The sequence below is a fragment of the Carassius gibelio genome, chromosome B9 (assembly GCF_023724105.1).
Source record: "Carassius gibelio isolate Cgi1373 ecotype wild population from Czech Republic chromosome B9, carGib1.2-hapl.c, whole genome shotgun sequence".
Classification (NCBI taxonomy): domain Eukaryota; kingdom Metazoa; phylum Chordata; class Actinopteri; order Cypriniformes; family Cyprinidae; genus Carassius; species Carassius gibelio.
In genome coordinates, this window is record NC_068404.1 from 31,447,459 (window position 1) to 31,475,183 (window position 27,725).

The 27,725-nt window shown below is 36.7% G+C and overlaps 1 protein-coding gene and 1 long non-coding RNA gene across 3 annotated transcripts in view; one reads left to right on the top strand and one right to left on the bottom strand.

Annotated features, from left to right (window-relative positions):
- The window catches only part of LOC127964884 (NACHT, LRR and PYD domains-containing protein 12-like), a 1,383,583-nt gene that overhangs the window by 796,760 nt on the left and 559,098 nt on the right, over positions 1-27,725 (bottom strand). The window lies entirely within an intron of this gene.
- LOC127964970 (uncharacterized) lies at positions 1,143-4,032 on the top strand. Of its 2 annotated transcripts, none has more exons than XR_008155201.1 (4): positions 1,143-1,381; positions 2,549-2,717; positions 3,008-3,161; positions 3,380-4,032. It is a non-coding gene; the product is annotated as an uncharacterized LOC127964970 (long non-coding RNA). The 2 variants fall into 2 exon arrangements; XR_008155202.1 differs by lacking the exon at positions 1,143-1,381 and adding an exon at positions 1,910-2,193.

Genomic DNA, 27,725 nt, shown 5'->3' on the forward strand with positions numbered 1-27,725 from the left:
ACCATGAATCCATTTTCCAAACTGTGTTTTTAGCTTGTCCTGAATCACTAGGGTGCACCTATAATAAGTGTTTATATTCGGACTATTTTAGATTGCTTCGGGGATACCGCGGCGGAGTAACCCAGTACCTTTGTGATTCTTCATAGACATAAACAGAGAGAAGTAGTTCCGGCTACGATGTTCTTCCGCAAGAAGCAAGCAGTTCTGTTTATTAACCGCTAGAGCGTCAAAAGTTCCCTACCGCAGCTTTAATTTTATATAAGCTACAGGATCAATAGTGCTGCTATCAGTATTCTTGTAACATTGATTCATTACCCTTTAAACACAACCACATATCCTCCAAATCATCTCCGAGTGGATGGCAGCAAGGATCCAGGATCAAGAGATCATTCTTCATGGAGACTGTTCCAAAGGTAAACTAACCCTAATAGCAAGAATTTAATTTTACAAAAGATTACATTTTTTTTCAATGTTTTGAACTTTGTGTTTATAAAATAATTATGAAGAAAAAATGTGACTCTCCAGAAATGCTAAGTTTTCTTCCCCATCATTTCTAATATGGGGTGCGTTTCCCTAAAACCAACTGTGGTCACAAGTTCCTTCGTTACCAATAGAGTTCAGTGGAACTAACAACCGTAGTAAGCTAACTGCAGATGTGATTTACATCATGTACGTCATGAGCAGATGCACACTTTGATCATAGCAGCAATAATGTGATTAGGTGCATGTAAATGCACTGATTTGTGATAATCAGCAATGTTTATGAAAAAGCAGCAAATCAGTGAATATGAAAAAGATCATGTGACACTGAAGACTGGAGTAAAGTTACTGAAAAATTCAGCTTTGCCTTATTTCAATAAATACGTTTTAAAGTATATTCCAAAAAGAGTATGAAAACTGTTTTCTTTTCTTTTCCTTTTTTTTTTACAATATTCCTTTTTTTTTTTTTTTTTTTTTTTTGATTAAATTAATTTAGCCTTGGTGAGCAGAAGAGACTTCTCTTGAAAACCATAAAGAAAAGATTCCAGATTTTTGACTGGTTGTGAACATACATGAGCAACATTAACAAGATGATCCTCCCTTTCAGCTCAGAGGATGTTGACGGTGCAGGCCCAGGATGAAGAAGAGGAGGAAGAACACATTTAACTATTTTCTCATAAACTTTCCATGTGTTATAATAAAAACAATGAACATGACTACAATAATATGCTAAATGTTATTAAAAGATTCCAGTTTGCAAGAAGTCTGAGTGTGTGATTCTACACTAGAGGAACTCTTTTCTGAAGAAGATCAGGTGCTGAGAAGAAGCCTTGTTCTACAGCAAAACACTGCATCAAGCCTCCTGTCCTTCCCTCAGAAGAGCCTGTCTTCTGCTGCTGGGGTAAGAAACACACTCTTCCTCTTCTCTATCAGCTGTCCTGCACCTAACTCTGCCTCCTCAGCACTGTCTGAAAGAGTCATCTCCACAGTCAGTAATTACAGATCCCTCCATGTACTAAAACGTGCACGATTACTTTTACATTTCATTGATTTGCTAAATCGTATGCACAATTTACTAATTAGTTCTCTTGATGTATAAATATTGTACACGATTTAGCAAATCGAGGGAATGAAATAGAAAATTGTGCGCAGGAATTAGCTACATTTTTTTCCTGCATGCCGTGTAATTAAAGCACATCACCACCAGACACTATAACTTAGTTAGCCTAATTTATTACCTTAGGGTGACCAAATACTTTTTCCTTGAAATTATTAAATATGCTATTTATAGATATGTGTCTATATTTATGTCGGCAGGCAAATCTTGTGTGTATTTTGGCACAGGGTGCACAAATGCTCCTTATCAGTGCGGTGACACTTGAACAAATGAACTGATCATGCGCGACAGACACTGACCAATAAACAAACGAGTTGTTTTATTGCGCCTATGACTTGAATCTTATCATCAGTTGTAGTGATGGGAAGTTCGGATCATTTTACCGAATCGGACTTTTGAGTCTCGTTCAGCAAAATGAATGAATCTTTTTTCGAGTCATTTCAAATGAACGAACAACCCGAAGGTTCAGGAAGAAAAAAACAGAGTGCTTGCAGTCTGTTTCACATTAGGAGGCATTTTGCTACATAATCGATCCACCACTGACCATATGCAACTATAGAAGCTCAACTTCCATTAAATGGACTTAAAACGCTCAAGTAACGTTATAGGTCTCAAAACGCTTGCTCTGCGCCAGTGGATACACACAGTTATGTGCATGTCACAGACTGTCCGCGCATGGACTTCCGCGTTTCAGAGATCCGCCTTTTACTTTCAGTCAACATTACATTAATTAACGTTTAAAAATTTATTTTTGACAATTGTGAATCAATTCAAGAATCGTCTGCTTATGCATTGCGATACATTTAAGAATCAAATTTTTATCCCATCCCTACTAAATATACGATATAATGTAAATGTAAAAATCTGAAATACAAAAAAAAAAAAAAAAAAAAAAAAAAAAAAAAAAAATGGTATAGGTATTAATTACTATTGTGATATTGATTGTTTTAGGAGACACTTTGACAAGTGGGCACTGGATGCTGAGTATGGAAGGCGAGGTGGTGTGTGAGGGCACTCAGCCCAGTTTCCTGTCCGGCCTTGCCACTCTGTTTGCTGCTTATTACTAGTTTAATCTTGAGTATCAGGAGGAAGCAGTGTGTACCTTGGAGTTCATTCAAAGGTAATGGTTAAATTCTAACAACTTCAGAACCAGCATTTTATAGATAAGTTATATCAGAACATTCCTTTTAATAATGTTATTTTATGTTATAAGTGTTATTTCCGTTGAGGCCTTTAAAACAATGTGTCTTAACTCGAAAAGAGAATATATTTGTCTCCCTATTTAACACCAGCAAGCTATTGAGTTAAATACGTTTTTTTTTTTTTTTTTTAATTAGTGGACATCTCCAACTTTCTTGGAGGTCCTAAAACCGATCTTAATTACATATTGTCTGTTTCATGACCCTTTAGGTGCTTTGTGGCCATAAATCCGGAGAGAGGATCCAAAGCCAAGGGAAAAGTACCATCGAAATAAAAACAGGACAAGTGATACAGAAGAAAATGTGTGGCAGTCAACCCACATGTTGCCACTCTTCTGTGCAAATTCCAATGGAATTTCTGAAATGTAAGGATACACACACACCAAGATTGCGTCTTACTTTTATTGTTCTCTATCTGCCTTTGACTGTACCTCCCATCCCTCTGTCTCTCTCTGACTGTACCTCTCATCCCTGTATCTGTCACTAACTGTATCTGTCCTCCCCCTATTTGTTTCTGAAAGTATTATTATGTTTTGTAATATATCTAATGTATTGTCCTCTTTGCTCTTTTCAATATTTCTAGTCACACTTTGAATCCTGGGATGGAACTTCATCTGGAGCATAATTGTTATTTGGTTGATTTTTATCTGTTTGATGGAAAGTTTGTATGACTTGTTTGGCCATATTGGTCTATTCTTTAAGTGATGAAAGCTATCTGAAAACGTCTTTGTGGTTTTTAAAGGATTAGTTCACCCAAAAATGAAAATTAAGTCAATAATTACTTATGTCGTTCCACACCCGTAAGATCTTCGTTCATCTTCACAACACACATTAAGATGTGGTTCAGTGAAGCCTGCATTTCTAGCAAGATCATTTCTTTTTTCAATGCCCAGAAAGCCTCTAAAACATTTAAAACAATTAATGTGACTACAGTTGTTCAAACCTAAATATTATAAAGCGACGAGAATACTTTTTCTGCCAACCCCCCAAAACAACTATTTTATTCAACCATATCTAGTGATGGGCGGTCTCAAAACACTGCTTCATGAAGCTTAGAAGCTCTACGAATCTTTTGTTTCAAATCATTTGCTCAGAACGTGTATCAAACTGCAAAAGTCACATGAACTATTGAAATGTCAAAACACTTATGACATAACGAAGCCTCATTTACTGAAATCATGTGACTTTGGCAGTTTGTTATGCTCTCATTTGAACTGAAAGATTAATAAAGCTTCGAAGCTTCATGAAGCAGTGTTTTAAAAAAAAATCATCCATCACGAGATATTGTTGACTAGTCATCATTTTGTTTTTTGGCACACAAAAAGTATTTTCATCGCTTCATTACACTAAAGTTGAACCACTGTAGTCACATAAACTGTTTTAAATATGTTTTTAGTACCTTTCTGGGCATTGGAAAAGGAAATGATCTTGCTAGCAATGTAGGCATCACTGGGCCATCAGGTTTTATAAAAAATATCTTAATGTGTGTTGTGAAGATGAACAAAGGTCTTAAGGGTGTGGAGTGACATGAGGGTGAGAAATGACAGAAATTTCCATTTTGGGTGAACTGTTTTGTTTCGGTTAAAACGCAGTTTGAATATTTCTTTGTGTCTAGGTCCATGATGGCCAATATGTTCCAAGTAATAAAAAAGAAATCATGCCAAAATTTCATATCCATTAAAATAAAATGAAATAATTTTTAAATAAATAAAAATGAGTTCAAAATAATATACTTTTTATGTCATTTTTTCATGTAAATTTGAAAGTGATATATAACATTTTGACCTGTTTTTTTTTTTAGATTTTAAAAATGTTATTTATTTTTTTGGTGAATTAAGTTATGCTTTATACAACACTTTATGCAGTTAAAGTTAAGTCAGCAATAGGGAAAATATATTGTAGGCTATCATTTTACATATACTTTAAATATAGCAAATACACATATGCTTTTTTCAAAGAATTGCTTTTCACAGTAAACTACTTGAATGTGTGCATTTGCTATTTAAATAATTGTTAAATGCCATATACAATATATTAAAAATGCAGTATATATTTTTTGTAAAAATGCAGTATACAAAATATAAAAAATACTGTAAATTTTACAGTAAAATACTGCCAGCAGGGTTGCCAGCCAGTTACTGTACATTTTACAGTAGTCTTACTGTAATTTAATTTACAGATTTTTACTGTCATTGAGAATACAGTAAAATTCTGTAAATTAAATTACAGTAAGCCTACTGTAAAATTTACAGTAACTGGCTGGCAACCCTGCTGCCAGTATTTTACTGTAAAATTTACAGTAATTTTTTAACAGTGTATATTGTAAAATTACATCAATTGCTAACAGTGCACCTTTATGTAAAGGGAGAACATAGGCTGCTTTCCAACTTTTAGGAATGGAGTTAGAAGACTCAAATTAAAAATATGTGCTATGGGCTCAGCAATAATATCAGCTGCCACTTTTAACAGAAAGGGATCCAGATTATCTGTACCTGCTGACTTTTTGTGATCAATGTCTCTAAGGGCTTTATGAACTTCTTAAAATTATTAACAGCCTAACTTTTAACGAGCAATGCACCATAAGATCACCTTTACACTATAAAAGAACACTATATTTCAGCCTATATTAATAACCTCTATGTAAAAAAAAAGAATACCATTCTTAACAAATTCATTCAACATGTTATTAAATCATAATTAGTTTTTAAACACTGACAGGAACTTTCAGAGCTGATTTCAAACTTACTGCGTTTATAAAACAACTCTATGAAAGACTCAGACCACGTATCTAAAAATAAATCGCTATAGTAAAAGAGAAATAATAAGAGGAGTGAAGTTTCCTACCGTTCTGCTGTGTTTGGTCCTCACGCGCGTCTGACTCTCCGCGGCGCGTCTCCGCCCCTCACAAGCGCGTTTACAGCGCTAAATTAATCATCTGTGCTAATTATTATACATTTACTTCATTGTCAGCTTCAGGTAATTCATTTATTATTGTTCAATGAACTGTTTGATACAGAAAAAGGTTGTATTTCAGTGTATCTGCAGGGGATTATAGATCAACAGCGCCACCTGCTGTCGACACGCGGCTATTGGTAGTGATGCTACAGTCAAAAATCAGTAATAATTCAAACCTTTTAAAATATATAAAATAATGGTTTCAATTTTAATATCCTTTAAAATAGCATTTATTTCTGTGAATAAATAAATAAATAAATAATTCTGATCCCAAACTCTGACCGGTGTGTGTGTGTGTGTGTATATATAGCGATTACACACTAATGCCCCACAATAATAAACATGTTAAATACTCATCTGAGGAGGAATATAATTTATATAGGAGGATATAATTTTATATGCGATATTACCTTTGCTTTTCATCATCATCTTTAAGAGTTCATGATAATTAATGTTCAACTTTATTTCTGTTGATGAATCCATCCACAATTCATAAAACACAACACATGCAACTGAGGTACAAGAAGTATTGACATCCAAAAGTCATTGAAATCATTTAAAAATCACATCGACAGGTAAAAAATAAATAATAAAAAAATAAAAAACTCAGGTCAAATATTCATTTATCACAAATTAACTGTTTGACAAACGCTTCCTGCTCCGAAGTGCCGATCTGAATCAACCGAGTCGCGAAAAGGCTCCGTGTCTTCAGTGTCACATGATCTTCAGAAATCAGTCTAATATGATGATTTATTATTAGAATTATTAATAGTTGTGATGCCAAATATTATTTTGGAATCTGCCATACTTTTTAAGGATTCTTCGATGTATATATATTTTTTAAAGAACAGCGTTTATTCAAAATATAAATCTCTTCTAACAATATTAATCTTTGATTTCACTTCTTATCAATTTAATACATCCTAAAAGAGTTATACATTTTTGAACTCTATTGTTTATTGTTAGAAAAGACTTCTGTTTTAAATAAATGCTTTTCTTTTTAACATTTCTTTCATCAATGAATCCTGAAAGAAGTATCACAGTTTCAGCAGCACAACTCTGATAATAAATCATCATATTATTCTGATTTGTGAAGATCATGTGACACTGAACACTGGAGGAATGATGCTGACAATCACAGAAATAAAATAGATTTTAATGTATATTAAAATAAAAAAGTTGTTTTACTTCATAATAATATTTCACTTTTTTCCTGTATTTTTGATCAAATAAATGCAGTTTTGATGAGTAAACTCCAACAACAACAACAACAACACATAAAAAATCAATCTGATCCCAAACTCTGACCGGTGTGTGTGTGTGTGTGTGTGTGTTTGTGTATAGCACTTACACACTAATCCCCACAAGAATAAAGATGTTAAATACTCATCTGAGGAGAAAACTATGTTGCATAATAATGAAAGGATGTGTGACGTACACTTTCTGTAAACTGAGGTTATTTAAAAAAAAAAATTAAATAATTAAAAAAAAATGTTTTTTTTTTTTTTAAATGTAAAAAAAAAAAAAAAAAAAAAAATCATAAACAGTCCCCGGAGTCTCAATCTGAATCAACGGAGTCGCTAACATGCTCCGAAGTGCCGATCTGAATCAACCGATTCGCGAAAATGCTCCGAAGTGCCGATCTGAATCAACCGAGTCGCTAACATGCTCCGAAGTGTCGATCTGAATCAACCAAGACGCGAACATGCTCCGAAGTGCCGATATAAATCAACCGAGTCGCGAACAGGCTCCGAAGTCCCGATCTGAAAACTTCGACCAAAGAATGTAAAAAAATAACTATATTTCTCTAATAACTCTACAACTCTATGAAAGACTCAGACCAAGTATCTAAAAATAAATCGCTATAGTAAAAGAGAAATAATAAGAGGAGTGAAGTTTCCTACCATTCTGTTGTGTTTGGTCCTCACGCGCGTCTGACTCTCCGCGGCGCGTCTCCGCCCCATCACGCGCGTTTACAGCGCTAAATTAATCATATTTGCTAATTATTATACATTTACTTCATTGTCAGCTTCAGGTAATTCATTTATTATTGTTCAATGAACTGTTTGATACAAAAAAACTTAGGGACTTAGGGAAGTCGTGGCCTAATGGTTAGAGGGTTGGACTCCCAATCAAAGGGTTGTGAGTTCTAGTCTCGGGCCGGACGGGATTGTAGGTGGGGGGAGTGCATGTACAGTTCTCTCTCCACCTTCAATACCACGACTTAGGTGCCCTTGAGCAAGGCATCGAACCCCCAACTGCTCCCCGGGCGCCGCAGCATAAATGGCTGCCCACTGCTCCGGGTGTGTGCTCACAGTGTGTGTGTGTGTGTTCACTGCTCTGTGTGTGTGCATTTCGGATGGGTTAAATGCAGAGCACAAATTCTGAGTATGGGTCACCATACTTGGCTGAATGTCACTTCACTTTAAAAAAGGTTGTATTTCAGTAATAATTCAAAATTATCCAAATAAAATATATAAAATAATGGTTTATATTTTAATATCCTTTAAAATATAATTTATTACTGTGATGTGCAGCTGTATTTTCAGCATCATTCCTCCAGTCTTCAGTGTCACATGATCTTCAGAAATCAGTCTAATATGATGATTTATTATTAGAATTATTAATAGTTGTGATGCCAAATATTATTTTGGAATCTGCAATACTTTTTTCCGGATTCTTCGATGTATACTTTTTTTTTTTTTTTTAAAGAACAGCATTTATTAAAAATATAAATCTCTTCTAACAATATTAATCTTTGATTTCACTTCTTATCAATTTGATACATCCTAAAATAGTTATAAACTTTAGAACTCTATTGTTTATTGTTAGAAAAGACTTCTATTTTAAATAAATGCTTTTCTTTTTAACATCTCTTTCATCAAAGAATCCTGAAAGAATTATCACAGTTTCAGCAGCACAACTCTGATAATAAATCATCATATTATTCTGATTTGTGAAGATCATGTGACACTGAAGACTGGAGGAATGATGCTGACAATCACAGAAATAAAATAGATTTTAATGTATATTAAAATAAAAAAGTTGTTTTACTTCATAATAATATTTCACTTTTTTCCTGTATTTTTGATCAAATAAATGCAGTTTTGATGAGTAAACTCCTGTAAAAACAACAACAACAACAACAACAACCTATAAAAAATCAATCTGATCCCAAACTCTGACCGGTGTGTGTGTGTGTGTTTGTGTATAGCACTTACACACTAATCCCCACAAGAATAAAGATGTTAAATACTCATCTGAGGAGAAAACTATGTTGCATAATAATGAAAGGATGTGTGACGTACACTTTCTGTAAACTGAGCCAAACATTTTCACTGATTTAGGGTAGAGTAAGAATATTTAAAGTATTGCGCAAGTTAGTTCATACTTGGATATAATTTTATATGCAATATTACCTTTTCTTTTCATCATCATCTTTAAGAGTTCATGATCATTTCTGTTCAACTTTATTTCTCAGTTGATAAATCCATCCACAATTCATAAAACACAACACATGCAACTTCCTGTCATTGAAATCATTTAAAAATCAAATCGACAGCTTAGAAAAAAAAAAGCCTCAGGCCCAAATATTCAGTTATCACTAATGAACTGTTTGACAAACACTTCTTGCTTCGAAGTACAGATCTGAAAAAAAAAAAAAAAAAATCACAAACAGTCCCCGGAGTCTCAATCTGAATCAACGGAGTCGCGAACATGCTCCGAAGTGCCGATCTGAATCAACGGAGTCGCGAACATGCTCCGAAGTGCCGATCTGAATCAACCGAGTCATGAACATGCTCCGAATAGTCGATCTGAATCAACCGAGTTGTGAAACATGCTCCGAAGTGCCGATCTGAATCAACCGAGTGGCGAACAGGCTCCGAAGTGCCGATCTGAAAACTTCGACCAACGAATGTAAAAAATAAATGCGTTTTAATATAGTAAAAATAATTTAGAATGATCTTTCTCTATATTATATTAACAGCCTAACTTTTAACGAGCAATGCACCATAATTTCACCTTTACACTATAAAAAACACTATATTTCAGCCTATATTAATAACCTCTATGTAAATAAAACAGAATACCGTTCTTACCAAATTCATTCAACATGTTATTAAATCATAATTCGTTTTTAAACACTGACAGGAACTTTCAGAGCTGATTTCAAAGTTACTGCGTTTATAAAACAACTCTATGAAAGACTCAGATCACGTATCTAAAAATAAATCGCTATAGTAAAAGAGAAATAATAAGAGGAGTGAAGTTTCCTACCGTTCTGCTGTGTTTGGTCCTCACGCGCGTCTGACGCTCTGCGGCGCGTCTCCGCCCCTCACACGCGCGTTTACAGCGCTAAATTAATCATCTTTGCTAATTATTATACATTTACTTCATTGTCAGCTTCAGGTAATTCATTTATTATTGTTCAATGAACTGTTTGATACAAAAAAAGGTTGTATTTCAGTAATAATTCAAAATTATCAAAATAAAATATATAAAATAATGGTTTATATTTTAATATCCTTTAAAATATAATTTATTTCTGTGATGTGCAGCTGTATTTTCAGCATCATTCCTCCAGTCTTCAGTGTCACATGATCTTCAGAAATCGGTCTAATATGATGATTTATTATTAGAATTATTAATAGTTGTGATGCCAAATATTATTTTGGAATCTGCGATACTTTTTTCCGGATTCTTCGATGTATATATATTTTTTTAAAGAACAGCGTTTATTCAAAATATAAATCTCTTCTAACAATATTAATCTTTGATTTCACTTCTTATCAATTTAATACATCCTAAAAGAGTTATAAACTTTTGAACTATATTGTTTATTGTTAGAAAAGACTTCTATTTTAAATAAATGCTCTTCTTTTTAACATTTCATTCATCAAAGAATCCTGAAAGAATTATCACAGTTTCAGCAGCACAACTCTGATAATAAATCATCATATTATTCTGATTTGTGAAGATCATGTGACACTGAAGACTGGAGGAAAGATGCTGACAATCACAGAAATAAAATAGATTTTAATGTATATTAAAATAAAAAAATTGTTTTACTTCATAATAATATTTCACTTTTTTCCTGTATTTTTGATCAAATAAATGCAGTTTTGATGAGTAAACTCCTGTAAAAAAACAACAACACATAAAAAATCAATCTGATCCCAAACTCTGACCGGTGTGTGTGTGTGTGTGTGTGTTTGTGTATAGCACTTACACACTAATCCCCACAAGAATAAAGATGTTAAATACTCATCTGAGGAGAAAACTATGTTGCATAATAATGAAAGGATGTGTGACGTACACTTTCTGTAAACTGAGCCAAACATTTTCACTGATTTAGGGTAGAGTAAGAAGATTTAAAGTATTGCGCAAGTTAGTTCATACTTGGATATAATTTTATATGCAATATTACCTTTTCTTTTCATCATCATCTTTAAGAGTTCATGATCATTTCTGTTCAACTTTATTTCTCAGTTGATGAATCCATCCACAATTCATAAAACACAACACATGCAACTTCCTGTCATTGAAATCATTTAAAAATCAAATCGACAGGTTAGAAAAAAAAAGCCTCAGGCCCAAATATTCAGTTATAATGAACTGTTTGACAAACACGTCTTGCTTCGAAGTACAGATCTGAATTAAAAAAAAAATAAAAAATCACAAACAGTCCCCGGAGTCTCAATCTGAATCAACGGAGTCGCGAACATGCTCCGAAGTGCCGATCTGAATCAACCGAGTCGCGAAAATGCTCCGAAGTGTCGATCTGAATCAACCGAGACGCGAACATGCTCCGAAGTGCCGATCTAAATCAACCGAGACGCGAACATGCTCCGAAGTGCCGATCTGAATCAACCGAGACGCGAACATGCTCCGAAGTGTCGATCTGAATCAACCGAGACGCGAACATGCTCCGAAGTGTCGATCTGAATCAACCGAGACGCGAACATGCTCCGAAGTGTCGATCTGAATCAACCGAGTCGCGAACATGCTCCGAAGTGCCGATCTAAATCAACCGAGTCGCGAACATGCTCCGAAGTGCCGATCTGAATCAAAAGAGTAGCGAACAGACTCCGATGTGACAATCTGAAAACTTCGACCAACGAATGTAAAAAATAAATGCGTTTTAATATAGTAAAAATAATTTAGAATGATCTTTCTCTATATTATATTAACAGCCTAACTTTTAACGAGCAATGCACCATAATTTCACCTTTACACTATAAAAAACACTATATTTCAGCCTATATTAATAACCTCTATGTAAATAAAACAGAATACCGTTCTTACCAAATTCATTCAACATGTTATTAAATCATAATTCGTTTTTAAACACTGAAAGGAACTTTCAGAGCTGATTTCAAAGTTACTGCGTTTATAAAACAACTCTATGAAAGACTCAGATCACGTATCTAAAAATAAATCGCTATAGTAAAAGAGAAATAATAAGAGGAGTGAAGTTTCCATATACCGTTCTGCTGTGTTTGGTCCTCACGCGCGTCTGACGCTCCGCGGCGCGTCTCCGCCCCTCACACGCGCGTTTACAGCGCTAAATTAATCATCTGTGCTAATTATTATACATGTCGACACGCGGGCTATTGGTAGTGATGCTACAGTCAAAAATCAGTAATGATTCAAACCTTTTAAAATAAAATATATAAAATAATGGTTTCGATTTGAATAATATAGTAAAAATAATTTAGAACGATCTTTCTCTATATTATATTAACAGCCTAACTTTTAACGAGCAATGCACCATAATATTACCTTTACACTATAAAAAACACTTTATTTCAGCCTATATTAATAACCTCTATGTAAATAAAACAGAATACCGTTCTTACCAAATTCATTTAACATGTTATTAAATCATAATTAGTTTTTAAACACTGACAGGAACTTTCAGAGCTGATTTCAAAGTTACTGCGTTTATAAAACAACGCTATGAAAGACTCAGACCACGTATCTAAAAATAAATCGCTATAGTAAAAGAGAAATAATAAGAGGAGTGAAGTTTCCTACCGTTCTGCTGTGTTTGGTCCTCACGCGAGTCTGACGCTCCGCGGCGCGTCTCCGCCCCTCACACGCGCGTTTACAGCGCTAAATTAATCATCTTTGCTAATTATTATACATTTACTTCATTGTCAGCTTCAGGTAATTCATTTATTATTGTTCAATGAACTGTTTGATACAAAAAAAAGGTTGTATTTCAGTAATAATTCAAAAATATCAAAATAAAATATATAAAATAATGGTTTATATTTTAATATCCTTTAAAATATAATTTATTTCTGTGATGTGCAGCTGTATTTTCAGCATCATTCCTCCAGTCTTCAGTGTCACATGATCTTCAGAAATCAGTCTAATATGATGATTTATTATTAGAATTATTAATAGTTGTGATGCCAAATATTATTTTGGAATCTTTTTAAGGATTCTTTGATGTATACTTTTTTTTTAAAGAACAGCGTTTATTAAAAATATAAATCTCTTCTAACAATATTAATCTTTGATTTCACTTCTTATCAATTTAATACATCCTAAAAGAGTTATAAACTTTTGAACTCTATTGTTTATTGTTAGAAAATACTTCTATTTTAAATAAATGCTTTTCTTTTTAACATTTCATTCATCAAAGAATCCTGAAAGAAGTATCACAGTTTCAGCAGCACAACTCTGATAATAAATCATCATATTATTCTGATTTGTGAAGATCATGTGACACTGAACACTGGAGGAATGATGCTCACAATCACAGAAATAAAATAGATTTTAATGCATATTAAAATAAAAAAGTTGTTTTACTTCATAATAATATTTCACTTTTTTTCCTGTATTTTTGATCAAATAAATGCAGTTTTGATGAGTAAACTCCTGTAAAAACAACAACAACACATAAAAAATCAATCTGATCCCAAACTCTGACCAGTGTGTGTGTGTGTGTGTGTGTGTGTGTGTGTGTATAGCACTTACACACTAATCCCCACAAGAATAAAGATGTTAAATACTCATCTGAGGAGAAATCTATGTTGCATAATAATGAAAGGATGTGTGACGTACACTTTCTGTAAACTGAGCCAAACATTTTCACTGATTTAGGGTAGAGTAAGAATATTTAAAGTATTGCGCAAGTTAGTTCATACTTGGATATAATTTTATATGCAATATTACCTTTTCTTTTCATCATCATGTTTAAGAGTTCATGATCATTTCTGTTCAACTTTATTTCTCAGTTGATAAATCCATCCACAATTCATAAAACACAACACATGCAACTTCCTGTCATTGAAATCATTTAAAAATCAAATCAACAGGTTAGGAAAAAAAAGCCTCAGGCCCAAATATTCAGTTATCACTAATGAACTGTTTGACAAACACTTCTTGCTTCGAAGTACAGATCTGAATAAAAAAGAAAAATCACAAACAGTCCCCGGAGTCTCAATCTGAATCAACGGAGTCGCAAACATGCTCCGAAGTGCAGATCTGAATCAACCGAGTCGCGAACATGCTCCGAAGTGTCGATCTGAATCAACCGAGTCGCGAACATGCTCCGAAGTGCCGATCTGAATCAACCGAGTCGCGAACAGGCTCCGAAGTGCCGATCTGAATCAACCGAGTCGCGAACATGCTCCGAAGTGGGATCTGAATCAACCGAGTCGAACATGCTCCGATGTGCCGATCTGAATCAACCGAGTCGCGAACATGCTCCGATGTGCCGATCTGAATCAACCGAGTAGCGAACAGACTCCGATGTGACAATCTGAAAACTTCGACCAACGAATGTAAAAAATAAATGCGTTTTAATATAGTAAAAATAATTTAGAATGATCTTTTTTCTATATTATATTAACAGCCTAACTTTTAACGAGCAATGCACCATAATTTCACCTTTACACTATAAAAAACACTATATTTCAGCCTATATTAATAACCTCTATGTAAATAAAACAGAATACCGTTCTTACCAAATTCATTCAACATGTTATTAAATCATAATTAGTTTTTAAACACTGACAGGAACTTTCAGAGCTGATTTCAAAGTTACTGCGTTTATAAAACAACTCTATGAAAGACTCAGATCACGTATCTAAAAATAAATCGCTATAGTAAAAGAGAAATAATAAGAGGAGTGAAGTTTCCTACCGTTCTGCTGTGTTTGGTCCTCACACGCGTCTGACTCTCCGCGGCGCGTCTCCGCCCCATCACACGCGCGTTTACAGCGCTAAATTAATCATATTTGCTAATTATTATACATTTACTTCATTGTCAGCTTCAGGTAATTCATTTATTATTGTTCAATGAACTGTTTGATACAAAAAAAGGTTGTATTTCAGTAATAATTCAAAATTATCAAAATAAAATATATAAAATAATGGTTTATATTTTAATATCCTTTAAAATATAATTTATTTCTGTGATGTGCAGCTGTATTTTCAGCATCATTCCTCCAGTCTTCAGTGTCACATGATCTTCAGAAATCAGTCTAATATGATGATTTATTATTAGAATTATTAATAGTTGTGATGCCAAATATTATTTTGGAATCTTTTTAAGGATTCTTCGATGTATACTTTTTTTTTTAAAGAACAGCGTTTATTAAAAATATAAATCTCTTCTAACAATATTAATCTTTGATTTCACTTCTTATCAATTTAATACATCCTAAAAGAGTTATAAACTTTTGAACTCTATTGTTTATTGTTAGAAAATACTTCTATTTTAAATAAATGCTTTTCTTTTTAACATTTCTTTCATCAAAGAATCCTGTTAGAAGAGATACTTTCAAAGTATCACAGTTTCAGCAGCATAACTCTCATAATAAATCATCATATTATTCTGATTTGTGAAGATCATGTGACACTGAAGACTGGAGGAATGATGCTCACAATCACAGAAATAAAATAGATTTTAATGCATATTAAAATAAAAAAGTTGTTTTACTTCATAATAATATTTCACTTTTTTTCCTGTATTTTTGATCAAATAAATGCAGTTTTGATGAGTAAACTCCTGTAAAAACAACAACAACACATAAAAAATCAATCTGATCCCAAACTCTGACCAGTGTGTGTGTGTGTGTGTGTGTGTGTGTGTATAGCACTTACACACTAATCCCCACAAGAATAAAGATGTTAAATACTCATCTGAGGAGAAATCTATGTTGCATAATAATGAAAGGATGTGTGACGTACACTTTCTGTAAACTGAGCCAAACATTTTCACTGATTTAGGGTAGAGTAAGAATATTTAAAGTATTGCGCAAGTTAGTTCATACTTGGATATAATTTTATATGCAATATTACCTTTTCTTTTCATCATCATCTTTAAGAGTTCATGATCATTTCTGTTCAACTTTATTTCTCAGTTGATAAATCCATCCACAATTCATAAAACACAACACATGCAACTTCCTGTCATTGAAATCATTTAAAAATCAAATCGACAGGTTAGAAAAAAAAAGCCTCAGGCCCAAATATTCAGTTATCACTAATGAACTGTTTGACAAACACTTCTTGCTTCGAAGTACAGATCTGAATTTAAAAAAAAAAAAAAAATCACAAACAGTCCCCGGAGTCTCAATCTGAATCAACGGAGTCGCAAACATGCTCCGAAGTGCAGCTCTGAATCAACCGAGTCGCGAACATGCTCCGAAGTGTCGATCTGAATCAACCGAGTCGCGAACATGCTCCGAAGTGCCGATCTGAATCAACCGAGTCGCGAACAGGCTCCGAAGTGCCGATCTGAATCAACCGAGTCGCGAACATGCTCCGAAGTGCCGATCTGAATCAACCGAGTCGCGAACATGCTCCGATGTGCCGATCTGAATCAACCGAGTCGCGAACATGCTCCGATGTGCCGATCTGAATCAACCGAGTCGCGAACATGCTCCGAAGTGCCGATCTGAATCAACCGAGTAGCGAACAGACTCCGATGTGACAATCTGAAAACTTCGACCAACGAATGTAAAAAATAAATGCGTTTTAATATAGTAAAAATAATTTAGAATGATCTTTTTTCTATATTATATTAACAGCCTAACTTTTAACGAGCAATGCACCACAATTTCACCTTTACACTATAAAAAACACTATATTTCAGCCTATATTAATAACCTCTATGTAAATAAAACAGAATACCGTTCTTACCAAATTCATTCAACATGTTATTAAATCATAATTAGTTTTTAAACACTGACAGGAACTTTCAGAGCTGATTTCAAAGTTACTGCGTTTATAAAACAACTCTATGAAAGACTAAGATCACGTATCTAAAAATAAATCGCTATAGTAAAAGAGAAATAATAAGAGGAGTGAAGTTTCCATACCGTTCTGCTGTGTTTGGTCCTCACGCGCGTCTGACGCTCCGCGGCGCGTCTCCGCCCCATCACACGCGCGTTTACAGCGCTAAATTAATCATCTGTGCTAATTATTATACATGTCGACACGCGGCTATTGGTAGTGATGCTACAGTCAAAAATCTGTAATAATTCAAACCTTTTAAAATAAAATATATAAAATAATGGTTTCGATTTGAATAATATAGTAAAAATAATTTAGAACGATCTTTCTCTATATTATATTAACAGCCTAACTTTTAACGAGCAATGCACCATAATATCACCTTTACACTATAAAAAACACTTTATTTCAGCCTATATTAATAACCTCTATGTAAATAAAACAGAATACCGTTCTTACCAAATTCATTTAACATGTTATTAAATCATAATTAGTTTTTAAACACTGACAGGAACTTTCAGAGCTGATTTCAAAGTTACTGCGTTTATAAAACAACTCTATGAAAGACTCAGATCACGTATCTAAAAATAAATCGCTATAGTAAAAGAGAAATAATAAGAGGAGTGAAGTTTCCTACCGTTCTGCTGTGTTTGGTCCTCACGCGCGTCTGACGCTCTGCGGCGCGTCTCCGCCCCTCACACGCGCGTTTACAGCGCTAAATTAATCATCTTTGCTAATTATTATACATTTACTTCATTGTCAGCTTCAGGTAATTCATTTATTATTGTTCAATGAACTGTTTGATACAAAAAAGGTTGTATTTCAGTAATAATTCAAAATTATCAAACTAAAATATATAAAATAATGGTTTATATTTTAATATCCTTTAAAATATAATTTATTACTGTGATGTGCAGCTGTATTTTCAGCATCATTCCTCCAGTCTTCAGTGTCACATGATCTTCAGAAATCAGTCTAATATGATGATTTATTATTAGAATTATTAATAGTTGTGATGCCAAATATTATTTTGGAATCTTTTTAAGGATTCTTTGATGTATACTTTTTTTTTTAAAGAACAGCGTTTATTAAAAATATAAATCTCTTCTAACAATATTAATCTTTGATTTCACTTCTTATCAATTTAATACATCCTAAAAGAGTTATACATTTTTGAACTCTATTGTTTATTGTTAGAAAAGACTTCTGTTTTAAATAAATGCTCTTCTTTTTAACTTTTCATTCATCAAAGAATCCTGAAAGAAGTATCACAGTTTCAGCAGCACAACTCTGATAATAAATCATCATATTATTCTGATTTGTGAAGATCATGTGACACTGAAGACTGCAGGAATGATGCTGACAATCACAGAAATAAAATAGATTTTAATGTATATTAAAATAAAAAAGTTGTTTTACTTCATAATAATATTTCACTTTTTTCCTGTATTTTTGATCAAATAAATGCAGTTTTGATGAGTAAACTCCTGTAAAAACAACAACAACAACAACAACAACAACACATAAAAAATCAATCTGATCCCAAACTCTGACCAGTGTGTGTGTGTGTGTGTGTATAGCACTTACACACTAATCCCCACAAGAATAAAGATGTTAAATACTCATCTGAGGAGAAAACTATGTTGCATAATAATGAAAGGATGTGTGACGTACACTTTCTGTAAACTGAGCCAAAAATTTTCACTGATTTAGGGTAGAGTAAGAATATTTAAAGTATTGCGCAAGTTAGTTCATACTTGGATATAATTTTATATGCAATATTACCTTTTCTTTTCATCATCATCTTTAAGAGTTCATGATCATTTCTGTTCAACTTTATTTCTCAGTTGATAAATCCATCCACAGTTCATAAAACACAACACATGCAACTTCCTGTCATTGAAATCATTTAAAAATCTAATCAACAGGTTAGAAAAAAAAGCCTCAAGCCCAAATATTCAGTTATCACTAATGAACTGTTTGACAAACACTTCTTGCTTCGAAGTACAGATCTGAAAAAAAAAAAAAAAAAAAAACACAAACAGTCCCCGGAGTCTCAATCTGAATCAACAGAGTCATAATTTTAAAATGCAGCTCTTTACATTTAGGCTTGACAGGAAATGTAAGAAAATTCAGACATTCTTTTCCTATCATAATGATAAAATATATAAGATCTCCTTACTTGACCTGAAAAACAACGTTATAATAGACAATTCCTCAAAAATCTGTGAGAACATTTTCAATCATAAGATCATGTATTTTGGGAAATATTGTTGAATATTTTACTTGTTCCTTAACTAATTTAATCAACTGAAATGGTATATTCTTAATTATTTTATCAAACATTTTAGAGGAACTAACTTACATTATATTTAACACAAATATCATCATAACTCAGTATATTCCTGAGTTGTCCATAACATGTGTAAGTGACCATCTGCCTTTCTTCCAGCACTCATCGATGAACAGAGATGATCTATTCACCAAAATACACCTGTTATTCCAGATAGACGTTATGTGCGCTAAAATTAGTTTCAAGGGTAAAGTACAATTGTCTAAACTTGTAAAATGAAACAAAGTTCAATTAAACTTAACTAATCTGTAGTTAGCTTTTCAGTGTCTCTTAACTGCAACCAATTATGTATTAATATTGAGTAAAATATTTTTTCACTGCATTGCTTTTCAACCTGAATTATTAATAATTTTTTTTTTTTTTGGATTTCAATTTGTATTGTTTCTAACAGGATTGAGCGTCTCTGGCGTGATGTCAGAATCACGGTCACCAACAAGTCCTCAGACACGCTGCACTCGCTGGAGGCAGAAGGATTGCTCGACAGATCAGTGATTGAGGAGCTTTTCAGTGTGCACTACACTTTTCTCCCAAGACTTCAGGCAGACTTGGACACATGTTCAGAAGCCTGGAATCATCATTCACTCTCCTCAGAGGACAATCGAAGTCCCGAGCAGCTGTGGCAGATTGGAGTGATGCACACAAATAATGAGCGATCTGAGAGATACGAGGAATGGTAATGCTGTCTTAGTCAGTAGCCCTCACTGCAGAACACACAAGATCCAGCGAGCAGAGACGCTCGGTTAAGACATATTTAAAGTTGGAGGAGATGGATCTAGATCCAGGGGGAGAGACAGGGAGGTTTAGGGACATGTAAAGTGGTGTTCTGCAGTACGGACATCTCGTCTTTGTTATTCTGTCATCACACTGCTGTTCATGTAATAAGTGGATTCCTAACTATTTAACCGCTATACCTTCAGGACATCGAAGAGCCAGATCTAGACTGGGACGTAGCAGCTACTTACGATGTCTGTGAAGATACTGAAGCTGTTGTTCCAGAATCTGAATGTGCTTTGAGTGCAGATGGATTGAGGACTCTTGAACATCTGCTGAATTCAACTGCTCCTAATATCTCTGTCAAACAACTGAACTTGCTTTGGCTGGAGTTTGTTATGATTTGTATGTTTTGTAATTCAAAAGTGTGAAGTGATCCAAATCTTCAGTCTTTTCCACAAGCCCTCTCTGCTCTGACTGGTCAGACGCCCGGTCCGTTGTTGAACTGATGTAATTTAAGTATTAAGAGTAAGAGTAATGATGTTCCTTCATCTTCAAGGCTTTGAATGAAGTCCTGCAAGTAGTTCACAATCCGTGATTCTCTCTGCGCTTCACTGAACCCACCGCACTTAAAACAGTGACAGGGACATCAGATATTTCATTATTTCTCATGACAATGGAAAACCTGTAAAAAGCTGCAGATGAGAGTCTACGAATGAGTATAATGTCCCAAAAACATCTAACCCTGATGTGTGGATTGAAGAGAAAGGAGGAGAGTCAGATGGACAGAATCACAGATACTACACCTGACAATGTCTTCCTTTCATCACATGTTAGGATCCTGTGTACCACATGCTACGATTCTTTCAGAAAGCTCAAGCAAGGCTGTAGTGTCTGCAGTCTCAATCTAAAGAAATAAAAACCAGGAGTAACACACACATACACTACACAGATGTATATACAAATCTGAATTGAGTTGAATTAGAAAACCTTGTCAATCAGATCTAGCAAGTCTGCATCTGTTATGTCAGCTCATCTTTATTAATCTCCCGGAAGAAATGAAATTGTAAATCCACTCCATGAAAAAGGTCCATCCTGAGTAATGCTCTCTGCCATTATTTCACCAACTATCCTAAAGTACAACAACAATATTAATTAAACATTACAATGAATGTAATATGGTGTATTTATTTATCAAAATGCTCCTCTCCAGAAGTCATTTTCTAGCTGAATACCAAGTTGATGGTCCCTGAATATGGATTTGATGAGAAACATGACATCTTGTTGACGAGCTGTTTGTGACGTCTCTGAAGTACGGCTGAAGCACTGATTGAGCGATTACATGTGACAGGATTCATGTCAGTAAATTGTCCTGTATCTGTTTACAGACCCTTTGGCATTCATTCATGTTTATTTGGCGCTGTAGCCCGTAACTGGTGTTAAAAACAGAGGAAGACGTGATCTTTCAAGTGTGCTGCATGCTGTCGCTTCACTTGACCTGAGACACACTGCGTGATCGTCACTGCATTAGATAGAGAGCACCACAGTCAGATTTATTGGTGACATTTCAAGATAAGATGGACAGAAATCAAATCTGAGACTTTGTTTCTTATCAAAAGTAACAAAGCACAAAGACTATTGTGGTTTAATGGATGAGAGATGTGCTATAATGTTATGTTCATTCATCAGCTGTAAAGAGACGATCCATCCTTGGGATTTACCAATCAGTTTGTAAAGATGAGATCGGTTCGATTAAAATTGAGACATCAATATTATTTTACCCAGCTGTAATGCTAATAAACCTTCCTGAAATTGTCATTCTGAAAGTCTGTAATTGAAAACTTCAGATTTTTTCCAGTGCTCCCTCCCTCAAATAATCTAATATTACTTAAACAAAAATTAATAAATTAGACTTAATTGCATCTCTTGTGCTTGTCTTGCTTTTGTCCCGTTATGATGAAATCTTGGTTTGGTCTATCGTCAGCTCTGAAAGAAATTCAATTTAGCTAAATAAAAATGACTACCACACACAAACAACTAATGGTAAGGACTGTAGGTTAAACCAATAATTTCATGAAAACACAAAGCATAAAATAAAAATAATAACCTTTCCCCACAGGTACTCGCATGTGCTTCAATAAAGTCTTCTGAACACATGGCAGAACACACAGGACAAGATACCTCACAAAAACATGCAGGAAAACACTTCAAACACAGAAAAACTGAATGTTCTCCAGTCATTACTCCAGTCTTCAGTGTCACATGATCTTCAGAAATCATTCTAATATACTGATCTGATTCTCTTAATATCTGTGTTGAAATGGTTGTGCTGCCGAATATTTTCTTGGAATCTCTGATCATTTTTTCTGGATTCATTAAGGAATGAAAAAGATTTGGAAGGACATGAGTGAGTGAGTAAATTATGACAATTTTCATTTGTGGTTAAAGTGTCCCTTTAAAGGAACACAATCCCTTTGAGAACAAAAATTATGATAATTTTGTTCATTTCAAGCAAATATCGTCTCCTTGTTCAAATTGTGCCGTCACAACATGCGTCTCGTTTCTTTGTCTCTCTAAAGTAACAGCATGATGCAGACCAGTGACGTCTTCCCATCTGTCCACAGGAATGATGACCTGGAGGATACAGCACTCAGGAAAACCAGCTCCTGAACACAGATCAATTGTAAGAAGTCCACATCCACAGACATCTGTGAAAGAGCGTGCTCCAAACGTGACTGAAGTCTCCCTCATATCTGCTCTAGAAGTATCTGTACCTGTACAAATAAAGACAGCACTTCGCGCGGGAAAAGGAGCAGAAATGACACGACTAAAATAGTTCATACTCATGAGGTTCTTCTTTTGTAAAGCTGACACTTGGTCGCTCATTGTTGTAATTTATTACAAATATTCACATTTATTCTCACAAAACAAAATAATAACACATTAAAGCGTTATACGTTATTTGTGCTGTTTGTTTAAACTTCATTCACAAATGATTTTGACAATTAAGCTTAACACACTCTTAAAAATTAACTATGGTTTTAACAAAAACTACATAATTAAACTCTGGTAACCACAAATTAACTATATATTTTTATGACTTTGTATTTAACATGAATTAGTCAAAACATTGTAAGTTACCAATTATAAGCGTTTCACTGAACAGAAAGAGAGCAAAGAATCAATCCTCAAAGTCAAGAACATTATCACTGACTTCAGTCTAGCAAGAGTTCAAGCTCTCTCAGAAACTCTGATTATAATCACTGAAGCTGTTCACACTGTCAAATTAATCTCTTACTTACATTGTGTGCACAGCTCTACATTGTTGTTCATGAAGAGAGAATTCACCAGAGAACAGCAAGCGTGCGTTCTGCCTCATACTTTCTTTTCTTTGGTAAATTACTGTCACGGTTGGTAAACCATGATCTCGGGTTGTTTACACTTTGTGGTGAATTCTGTGTGTTCTGCGTCTGCACTGATTAGTTGTGGGCGTCTCCGTTAATTGTATCAGCAACAGCTGCCACTCATTACTCATCTCCTATATAATGGCTTGTCTCACGTCTTGTGTTTGTGAGATCGTTGTTTCATGTCGTTGTGTTACCCCGTCTGGCTTTAGTGTTAGTTTGCGTTTGGATGTCTGTGTTTTTCCCTAGAACCTCATCCACTCTCCGCACGATCACTCAGCCACGGACTCTTACCTTCGGCTCCATTCCCCGCAGTTCCTGTGCCACTCTCTCCTGCTGCCTCACGCCACCAAGACCCGGACTTCCCACCTACACTCCACTTCAGGCTGGATTTCTCACCAACCACCGTCTCCCTGGAGTGTTATCGTCCCATCGTCTTTGTGTGTCATTGTTCTACTTGTATTCATCTCATTAAATCCTGTTAACTCGCATTTGTTTCCGGACTGTCTTTCACCAGCCGTCATAGAACGATCTCACCCAACATGGAAGCAGCGAGCACCCTCACCGATTTCATGCACCATAGCGTCAAGAGAATGGATCAGCAGCAGGAGAGCATCTCGAACACCGGACGCGCTGTCCAAGCGCTGGTGGCACAGGTGTCCGAGCTCACCCAGCAGATCCATCAGCTCACGTCTCCCACTGCGCCCATCGCCCCGCCTGCGCCGACCGTTCCCCCGGGGATTCCCCAGGACCACTTCCGGCCTGAGCCGCGACTTCCGGCACCGGAGAATTACGCTGGTGAGCCAACTTATTGCAGAACATTTCTTAACAAGTGCTCTATGCATTTTGCCCTGCAGCCCCGCACTTTCGCCGCAGAAGAATCCAAGGTAGCGTTCACGCTCACACTATTATCAGGCAAGGCTGCCTTATGGGGAACGGCGGTGTGGGAGAATCAACATCCGTGCTGTGCCTCGTTCCACCTCCTATCTGAAGAGATGAAGAGAGTTTTCGACCGGGCCGCGACCGGCAGGGAGGCCTTTGGCAGGAGTGCCTCTCGGAACTCCAACAAGGACACTCATCTGTCACTGAATACTCCATCGAGTTCCGGACCCTGGCGGCCGCGTGCCAGTGGAACGAGGCGGCGCAGTGGGATAGATTCCTTCATGGGTTATCCGACCGTGTTCAGCAGGAGATCTACCTCCTCGAGCTGCCTCCTACCCTCAACGAACTCATTGACCTGGCGTTGCGGGTGGAGGCCAGGTTTAATCGCCTGGGCCGTCAACACAGTCCCTCCAGACGACCCTTCTCTTCCGGTAGGGGGCGCTTGAGTCGAGAGAACACGGTCGGTTCTGTCGATGATCACGAGCCCATGCAGGTGGGTCGAGCTCTGCTATCCCGGAGGGAGAGGGAACGGCGGAGGTCCCAAGGACTATGTTTGTACTGTGGAGGCGCTAATCATAACAACTACTCTTGCCCGGTAAAAGAGTCAGCCCGATAGTAAACCTGAGGCTACTATCGGGTGGGATCTCCGCCGAGAAGTCCTCACCCACATTATCGACCCTCCTTCCGGTGAAACTGCGGTGGAGGAATCAACATCATGAATGCCAAGCTCTTCTGGACTCCGGAGCCGAAGGTAATTTAATTGATTCTTCACTTGCATATCACCTGAACATTCCTGTCCGTCCTGTGTCTCTCCCCATCCATGTCACCGCACTCAACGGCCAGGAACTGCCTCCTGTCACCCATCATACTGAACCCATCACACTCATCACATCCGGCAATCATCAAGAAACCATATCCTTTTTTCTCATGGACTCCCCTGTTGCTCCCATTGTTTTAGGTCACCCCTGGTTGTCCAAACATAATCCACGAGTGGAATGGGGTTCGAACACTATCACATTGTGGAGTGAAAGTTGTCATGAGTCTTGTTTGGTTTCTGCCTGTCCTGTTGTTCCTGTGTCTGTCTTTCAGAAGGAGACCATGGCATTGCCAAACATGCCCGTAGAGTATCTGGACCTGAAGGAAGTGTTCAGTAAGTTCCGGGCTGCTCCTCTTCCTCCGCATCGTCCCTATGACTGTGCCATAGACTTAGTGTCAGGTAAATCTCCGCCTAAAGGCAAGTTATACTCTCTTTCTATTCCTGAGAGGGAGGCCATGGAGAAATACATTTCTGATTCCCTAGACTCTGGATTCATCCGTCCTTCCTCATCTCCAGCGGGGGCGGGGTTCTTTTTTGTGGGTAAGAAGGATGGTTCTCTGCGACCTTGTATCAATTACCGGGAGCTGAACAACATTACTATTAAGAATACTTATCCATTACCACTCATGTCTTCAGCTTTCGAGAGGTTGCAGGGAGCATCGGTATTCATAAAATTGGATTTACGTAATGCTTATCATTTGGTCGCATCAGGAAGGGGGATGAATGGAAAACTGCCTTTAATACCCCTAGAGGGCATTTTGAATATTTGGTTATGCCGTTCGGGCTTTCCAACTCGCCCGGGGTTTTCCAAGCACTCGTGAATGACGTGTTGAGAGATATGGTAGATCAGTTTATATATGTTTACCTGGATGACATACTGATTTTTTCTTCATCTCTCCAGGAACATGTCCAACATGTCAGACGAGTGCTCCAGAGGTTACTAGAGAATGGGCTTTTTGTCAAGGCGGAGAAGTGCGTATTCCATGCACAGTCGGTCCCCTTCCTAGGGTTTATCGTGTCGTCTGAGGGAATACGAATGGACCCTGACAAGGTTAAGGCTGTGATAGATTGGCCATCTCCAGATTCCCGTAAGGCCCTACAGTGGTTTCTGGGGTTCGCCAATTTCTATCGGCGTTTTATTCGTAATTACAGCCAACTAGCCTCACCTCTGACAGCCTTGACCTCCCCCAGTACTCCGTTCAGGTGGTCTGACGCAGCTGAAACTGCGTTTTCCAACCTTAAGAACCGCTTTGTTTCGGCTCCCATCCTTATCGCCCCTGATCCCACACGGCAGTTCGTGGTGGAGGTCGACGCATCAGAGGTGGGGGTAGGAGCAGTGTTGTCCCAACGTGCTGCTTCAGACGATAAGGTCCACCCTTGCGAGTTTTTCTCTCATCGATTATCTCCTGCCGAACGTAATTATGACATTGGCAATAGAGAGTTGTTGGCGGTCAAATTAGCGTTGGAGGAGTGGCGCCACTGGTTAGAGGGTTCAGGGGTTCCCTTTATTGTTTGGACCGATCATAAGAATTTAGAATACATTAGAACTGCTAAAAGACTCAATTCCAGGCAGGCTCGGTGAGCACTTTTTTTCGGTCGTTTTGATTTTACCCTATCGTACCGCCCGGGTTCCAAGAACTTTAAACCCGATTCTTTGTCACGTCTATTTGATCCCTCCGCCCGTCCCGTTACTCCTGAGTGTATTTTGCCTGAGAGATTAGTTGTCTCAGCACTCGTATGGGAGGTCGAGTCGAAGGTCAAGACGGCCTTAGAAGGGGTAACGCCTCCGTCCGGTTGCCCACCGAACCGCTTATTTGTGCCGGAGGAGTTAAGGTCCGAAGTTGTCCGGTGGGGTCATTGTTCCAACATGGCTTGTCATCCAGGGATAAGTAGAACTAATGGGTTGGTTAGACAACGATTCTGGTGGCCACGTATGGCTCGCAACGTCCGCGATTTTGTTTTGGCTTGCTCAGTGTGTGCCAGTGGTAAGTCATCTAACCGACCTCCTGATGGGCTCCTTCAACCGCTGTCTGTCCCTTCGAGACCCTGGTCACATATCGCTCTAGATTTTGTTACCGCCCTCCCGCCCTCTAATGGACTGTAGTGGACCGGTTCTCGAAGGCGGCACATTTCATTCCCTTGCCCAAATTAACGACAGCCAAGGAGACAGCGGTTACTGTGTTAGATCACGTCTTTCGGCTTCATGGCCTCCCGGTAGATGTGGTCTCAGACAGTTTATCAGATCCCAGTTTATATCCAAATTTTGGAGAGAATTTTGCAAGTTATTAGGAGCGTCAGTTAGCTTGTCGTCGGGTTATCATCCCCAAAGCAACGGACAGTCTGAGCGAGCCAACCAAGATTTAGAGAGGACGTTGAGATGTTTGGTCTCCAAGAATCCTTCTTCCTGGAGTCAACAACTCTCTGTGGTGGAGTACGCCCACAATTCGTTGCCAGTGTCAGCTACGGGCCTCTCTCCGTTCCAGTGTAGTGTAGGGTACCAGCCACCAGCATTTCCCAGGAGGAGTTCTTGGGGGGGGGGGGATACTGTCACA